The 7,766-nt window shown below is 46.2% G+C and overlaps 1 pseudogene; it reads left to right on the top strand.

The window, feature by feature from the left end:
- The first annotated feature begins 2,910 nt into the window (after positions 1-2,910).
- The window catches only part of LOC115299707, a 9,591-nt pseudogene continuing 4,735 nt past the window's right edge, over positions 2,911-7,766 (top strand).

Genomic DNA, 7,766 nt, shown 5'->3' on the forward strand with positions numbered 1-7,766 from the left:
TATATATATATATATATATATATATATATATACCAGATCTTCTTGATCCATTCATCAGTTGATGGACATTTAGGTTCTTTCCATGGTTCGGCTATGGTTGAAAGTGCCGCTATGAACATTGGGGCACATGTGCTCCTATGCATCAGCACTTCTGTATCCCCTGGGTAAATCTCTAGCAGTGCTATTGCTGGGTCATGGGGGAGTTCTCTCAATAGTTTTTTGAGGAGCCTCCACACTGTTTTCCAGAGTGGTGGCACCAGTTTACATTCCCACCAACAGTGTAGGAGGGTGCCCGGAATAAACCTAACCAAAGATGTAAAAGACCTGTGTGCTGAAAACTATAGAAGACTTATGAAGGAAATTGAAGAAGACACAAAGAAATGGAAAGACATTTTGTGCTTATGGATTGGAAGAATAAACATTGTTAAAAGGATGCTTTAAAAATATAGGTAGATAATACATGAAAGCATTGGCATGATGCCAACACAAGTAAGTATTACACAAAATAAGTATTACTCAGGTATTAGCAAAACTAGAGTTAGAAATTTGGGGCCATGGTTCTAACTTTGACCCTTACTTGATTTGCGGCCTTGAGACAGTCAATTAACTCTCCGGGCCTTAGTTTACTTGTCTGTAACTTAAGGTTAATAATTTGAGCAGTAGTTGTGATTGTGTTTTAGAAAGTGCTATGCCAATATTGAGGAGATATTTGTAAGCTTACTGCATGCCAGCACCATGCATAGTACTGGGTAAGGAACCCTCACATTCTCAGAATCACCCTAGAAACTCCTTCCAGGAGAAAGGGGTGTTACAGAATGCTCCCAGCCAAAAATAAACATGATAGCTCTGTGCCTTCTCTTAGATGGGAAATCGAGCCAATATTTAGAAATAAAAGGCCATTGCCAGGGACATGAAGTCTTCCTACAGCAATAGCAAACAAGATATATATTGTATCAGCATCCAATCCAATGGGCAATGACTACACCTCGAGCAATGACTACACCCATTTCTCTGCCTTTCTGTGGCTTAGTCACAGAACCAGGAAGCAGCACCCAGGAATAAAAATACTCATTTCCCTTTCAAATGTGGCAACCAAAACTAACTGGTGCAATGTTATCCTGATTTCCAGTTTTGTTCGTTCATCAAATCAGTAAGTAGGCCTTTGGGTATCATCAGTAGGCACAGCCCTGAGTCCCACGCGATAAGAAGCCTCAAAACATAGGCTACTCCATTTCAACCTTCAAAGTCTCCTTGCTTGTGGTGTTTGGATAGCAAATGAATGGGAAATATATTGACTACTTAATAACTCTTGACCATGCCAGAACAACTTCGTAAGACTTAAACTTATACTCTAAGACAGCTCTACATTCTTTTGACCATTCTCTTTATTATGAGCTTTACTCACATCATAAAAAATCTCTGTGAACATCGTCTTGAATGATTGCTACATCTAGTGACATGGTGTGCTCTACACTTGCTCACTATAACAGTTCTGCATTGTGAGGCTTGCATTTATGTCAATATGTGGGACTGATACCTGAAACAGACTAATGCTCCTGGGAAACACTGGGTCAAACAGAACAAACATGTTATCCCCTGCAGCGTTTGGGGGTTGCCACCTGGTTTTCAACAAATGGTTCACAGCAAAGTCTTGGTTGGGGCAGGACTTCCTGGGCTGAACACTGGCTCTCCCTCTTACCATTAAGGAGGACTCTGCACAGGCAGCTAAGTTCTGTAGGATTGCTGTGGAGAAAACCTATAAGGTTCCTTGCTCAGTGACTAGAATGGTCAGTGCTAATTAAGTGTTAGCTACACCAAGATTGTGTGCCCAACCACATAGAGGAAACCAAGTATTGAGGGAAGCAAAGACAGTGTGACACCCAGAATTGCACCCCAGTCTGTCCCACTTTCAAGCTCTCTCTACAAATGTTCCAGCTGTGCTAGGTACAAAGCCGGTGTTATAGCAAGTAAGGGAAATTGTCCGGCTCCAAGATCCCTGACCCGGGGCCACAGGAGGATGGAAAGTAACCATACTATGTTGAGAGGAATGGGTAATGTGGTGTGTCTCCTGGGGTTTGGACGCGAGCCCAGGATTTACAGGAAGCAGGAAATAACTCCAGTCCAAGGATTATGTAATAAATCTATCACAAGATCGAGCAAAAAAGGACTTTGGAAGATGGAACTTGGGAGTATTTTGAGAAAATGACTGTTTTCCCACCTTCCAGAAGTAGAAACTGAGGCTCAGAATCTAATTTGGTGGTTTCCTTTGTTATGAGTGTGCCCTTGGGCTGGGGGACTGAGTCTAGGGTCAGTGCTCTATGCCAACACAGTCAGCCTGAGGCACAACTGGAGGGAAGACAGTGACAAGCATGGGGATCATTGCTGAGGCAGCTGAGGCAGTTGGTTGGGGACCCAATGATTCTAATCCGAGCTGGTACTCTCAGTGGCGGTTCTCCTGTGGCCATATCACACTAGCTCCCTGTAAGACTTTTAATCTAAAAAGGAATAATAAGCCAACCAAACACAGTTCTCAATTTGGTAACTGGACTGTGGTCTTCTACAGTCAGGGCTCATATCTCTTTGCAGGCAGTCAAGTCATGGCACTTAGTACACCTTAGTACATGCAGACTTATGAGGTGCTCTTGAAATACTGGGTGAATAATTGAGACAATGGCAAGTGGGAGTTTTCTGGCCATGGTCACTGTCTGCTGAGAAATCTTTCCTCCCACTGTTTCCCAAGGTGGAGCCTCACAGTTAATGAACTATGAAGGCCCAGACTAACTTCTATCCTCTCCCTTTGCCCTCCCTCCTGATAGACAAGGCAATCCGTCCTGGACCTTCAGGGCTGGGGTGCTCAGGGGAGGTCAGCCACTGTCAGGGACAGTCAGCAGATCCAGTTGTCCCTGCACCATGAGTGTCTCTGTACTGAGCCTCATCAGAACCTCGGGCAGGGTCTCTGGGCTCCAGCAAGTGGCCTCTTTGGTAGGCCTGGCCCTGCTGTTACTCAAGACAGCACAGCTCTACCTGTGCAGACAGTGGCTGCTCAAAGCTGTCCAGCACTTCCCATCCCCTCTTTCCCACTGGCTCTTCGGGCACATCCAAGAGGTAGGAAGGGGCTGGATTGGGGGTTGGGTGGACATAGTGGGCATGGATTCTCAGAGCATCCTCCTGGTCAGCTGATGCATCCCACACAGGCTTCTTGTATGACAGCAGGTGTGTCTAGCTTACCTCTCAGACCTTGGTGTCCCATGCCAGCTCTGGAGCTCAGCCCCTTCATGGAAGCTTGTGCTGGGACCCGATGGCCGGTCTGAGCCTCCTTCCTTAGGCAGATCTGCAGGCTGTGGAACAGCTTTGCTCTTTGAGGACAATGGCTACTCCTTCCTGAGTCTTCCCCTCCAGGCTGAGCAGCTCTGGCTCTTCTCTCAGAACAGGCTCCCTGATGCCTCCCTGCCCTCTGCTACTCAACTTCATTCTCTTGGCCTGGCCTTGAGCCACTTGGGACCCAGACATTGGAAGTTTCCTAGCCTATGGAGACCATAGACAGGAATCTCAGAAGGTGTCAGATCATAGCAAAATAGGGTCAACTGCTGGACTGGAGATCATGTTGGTGTAGAGAACAACCAACTTGGGTGCCCAAGATTGTGGAAGTTCCAGACCTGTGATTTCAGTGCTAGAACCTTGACAAGTCAAAGGCACAAAGAGAAAGTTCCCAGAATGGGGCAGGTAAAGAGCACTGACATTGAGTTCCACCATTAAGAGAATCTGTTGACACATCAGCTCTCATTCCCCAAACCCAGCACTATGTGCTCCATGGGCTGATGATGTCACCCCCTTCCAGTACCCCAGTGGTGAGCACAGAGCTGACCCAGAGGGATGCCTGACTCAGGTTGTACAGTGACAAGGGAAGGAACCGCTTGAGGTGATTGGGTTGGAGACAGTGCCTACCTAGCCAGCTCTGTCAGCACTAGTCCCTGAGGGAGGGTTACAGGAAGGGGGGCACATGGAGAGGGGCTCACTAGTGGGATGTGCATTGAACAAGCCTAAGAGGTGTTGCAGAGAGGGGAGACTGGTCTCTTCTCAGAGAAGGAGGCAGAGCAATTTCAACTGAGTGGAGCCAAAGATGGAAACTTCTTGTCTGCCACAGGGAGACAGCCAGAGCCCAGTTTCTTCTTGTACATTGTTGCACTAATGACTTCCAGACTATTTGTCCATCTGGAGAAATTGTGACCTTTTGTTAGATGCAGTTGTCACCTTCCTGAGCTAGGATTTGGCAGAAAGATCTTCTAAAACTTCCTTCAGTGACTTTCCCATTAAATATATGGTATGTAGACTCTAAGCAGACAAGTTCTGCTACATAATGAATATTACTCCCAGTGCCCAATCATCTCTCAGCAGCTGCTGACCTATCAGATATTGCAGCCCAATATTTCTTTTTTTTATATATAATTCTATCTGAAACCTTCCTTTATTCAGTACCTCTGTTATTGGCTAAGTCAGGAGTTAGAATGCTACCTGAGGTGAGTTGAAGCTAATCTTCAGGCCAGGTGACAAGTCACAAGTGGGACAGTGAAGCATGTGGGCTCTGAGCCAAGCTCCGAAGATTCTATCCTAGCTCTGCCACATACTTCAAATACTGCTCTATGCCTCTGTTTCCTCCTCTGTAAAATGGGGGATACTGCAGCTGCTGCTGATTACAGTCTCACTCAAGCAAGTCATTCTAATCTCCAAATATTGCCTGGCACAGACCAAAAGTGACAGTTACACTCTAATTGATAAATTTGAAAATAATGTAATGCGTATGATGGACACGCATGTTGTAGATCAGCAAGCTCACTTCACTACTTAGGGGTGAAACCCACCAGGAATTAGAAAGGGAAACTTTGGGTGGGAAATAGATGAGCCAACAACCCCATCTTTCCTCTCTCCTGTCTCAGGCAGATCACTATCTAGAGGAGCCACAACACCTGACCATTGTCTGTGCTGCACTTTAGTTTCTGTCCCCCTTCTGTTCTCGTGTCTCCCTTGGGGGACATTTATTTTTGTGGCTGCAGCTTTATTGGAGCATGGCCTGCATTGAGTGCCACAGCCTGAAGACCAGTGGATGTTGGGTGTTCACTGACAGGGTAACTGCCACTACCACCATAGGTACCATCTCCTCTAAGTGAGTCTTACCTGCCCTGGCCAGATCTGTTCAGGGACAGATGGCAGCTCCAAGTGCTTGACCAGACAACTGATAGACCAGTGGCCATCATAATGGCCCAGAGAGGGGAATAGCCTGGCATGGCCCCATTTGGCTCCTTGTGGTCCCCTAGAGAATAGCATGCAATTAGAAAAGGAGGCATGTCACTGGGCAGAAACAGGACTCAGGGCCCCTCCTGTGCAGGTATCAGGGGATCCTGGAGGACAAGGTAACATAGCTTCATGGTAAGAGGCTCCCACTGGTTGGTAATTGCACTGGATCCAAGGAGAAGGGCAACCCAATTATGGCCATGACCTGGGAGCACAGTACAGACTCCTTAAGTAATTGAAGGACACTTCAAACTCTAAAACTTGATTGTCTTCCCCACCTCTGCCCCCACACTAGAACATAAGTTCACTGAATATGGAATCCAAATCAGAACCTGGCTAATCAGAAACAGTTTCAAACTCCTAATCATTACCAATATCTAGAACTATTGCCCTGTGGCCATCCCACCCTCCACCACCACTCCAAGCAGTGGACCTAAAGAAAGGTTTTCTTTGAAATTTCTTTCCCTCAGTTACAGTTCCAATAGGGCCAAGAACTACCAGAGCTTCTGAAAAGGTCAGAGAAATAACTGTGTGCCAGTCCTCACTGGCTATGGGGAAGGAAAGTTACCCTCACAGTCTATGACCCGGACTACATGAAGGTGATCCTGGAGCGATCAGGTGAGAGCTAACCCACATGTCTGCTGGTGTGGCTCTTCCCTCTTGGGTACATTCCTTGGGGAGTGTGAAATTCTGGAAGAGAATTGTACCTTAACCTTTAATACCCTCCAGCAACCATCCTCCTATCCCATAAGCCAGTATAAGGCCAAATATAGGTACTTAGATGGAATGCTAAAACAGGTGAAAGGGATTACATTTTCTTTCTTTCTTTCCTTTCTTTTTTTCTTCATTTCTTTCTTTCTTTCCCTCTCTCTCTTTCTTTCTTTCTCTCTCTCTTTCTTTTTCTTTCTTTCTTTCTTCCCTTCTTTCTTTCTTCCCCTTTTTTTTCCTCCTTCTTCCATCTTGCCTACCTTTCCTCTCCCTTTCCTTCCTTCCTTCCTTTTCTTCTTTCTTTCTTTCTTTCTTTTCTTCCTTCCTTTCTTTCTCTTCTTTCTTCCTTTCCTTCTTTCTTTCTTTCTTTCTTTCTTTCTTTCTTTCTTTCTTTCTTTCTTTCTTTCTCTCCTCTTTCTTCCTTTACCAATCTTACATAATGCCAGATCTCAAAGAAATTTGCTATCCATGATGGCTGGGATTTGGGATGGCAGGGATCTGTTGCCTATGCTGTATCATAGAATACCTTAGTCATCATTTTAAAATACCCACAAGCTTCTGTCTGTTTGATAGCACCGAGAGCAGCAGTTGTATTTCTTGTTGATTCACAGTCCTCATTGGTGCTGTGCTATAAACACTGAGTCTGTGGTCATAAGCCCGCAGTCACTATAGGAAAGAAACAGAGTCATGATTGGGAGGCAAGTGGGAAGTGGATGGACACACACTGCCAGCTACAATCCCCAGGAAGGGATGGAGGCCAATGGCCTAGACCACAGCTGCCTCCTCAGCATTTCCTGTAATGATCCTCATACCTTTCCTCATGAAGCCCAAAGCTTCATGACTCCTCCAGATTCCTGGCTCCCTGCATAGGTAAGTACATTTAACCAGGACCACAGTCCACCTTCTAGTTAGGTTTTCTAAAAACTATCCATTCGGTCCAGATTAAACAAGAGGTGACCAGCACAGTCACACCACTCAACTCTGAATGGAGCCCCATTCTCTCCATTTTCTCCTTCTGATGAAACACTTCCTAATGGTGGGGAGAGCCCTCCTGCAGCTCAGTCTCTTCCACATCACTTCACAGTCCTTGAGAATGATCTTAGCCTGACTTTTCACTGAAGCCCTTCTATGACTCACAGCCCGCTCAGTTTCCACCTTGATCTCTCAGCTGTCATGACCACTTTCTGTGAACCAGCTTCTGCCTTACCCAGGATGCCCTTCTTCTCACACTCTGGGTTCCTCCCAAATTCCCTGGACAGGTTTCTTCTCAACATACCCCCATTGTGGCCCTGGGTACGATTTGCTCCTGTTGAATGGGCAGAGGTGGTTCCAACAGCAGTGGATGCTGACGCCAGCCTTCCACTATGACACCCTAAAACCCTATGTGGGGCTCATGGCCGACTCTGTCCCTGTGACACTGGCAAGTCTGTCCTGCACTCACATGCACATTCACACCCACAGCGCAGTTCACAGAGCCCACTCTCAGGCACTTGTGTCCTGCAGACCTCCATCAGTCACTACCAAAAACTATCGATAGAACTCCCTTATGACCCAGCAATAGCATTGCTGGGGATTTACCCAAGAGAGACAGAAATGCTGATGCATAGGAGCACATGTACCCCAATGTTCATAGCAGCAATGTCAACAATAGCCAAAACATGGAAAGAGCCTAAATGTCCATCACCTGACGAATGGATCAAGAAGATGTGGTATATATACACGATGGAGTACTACATGGCAATGAGAGGGAATGACATATGGCCATTTGT

This window comes from Suricata suricatta, chromosome 8 (assembly GCF_006229205.1).
Source record: "Suricata suricatta isolate VVHF042 chromosome 8, meerkat_22Aug2017_6uvM2_HiC, whole genome shotgun sequence".
NCBI classification, from domain to species: domain Eukaryota; kingdom Metazoa; phylum Chordata; class Mammalia; order Carnivora; family Herpestidae; genus Suricata; species Suricata suricatta.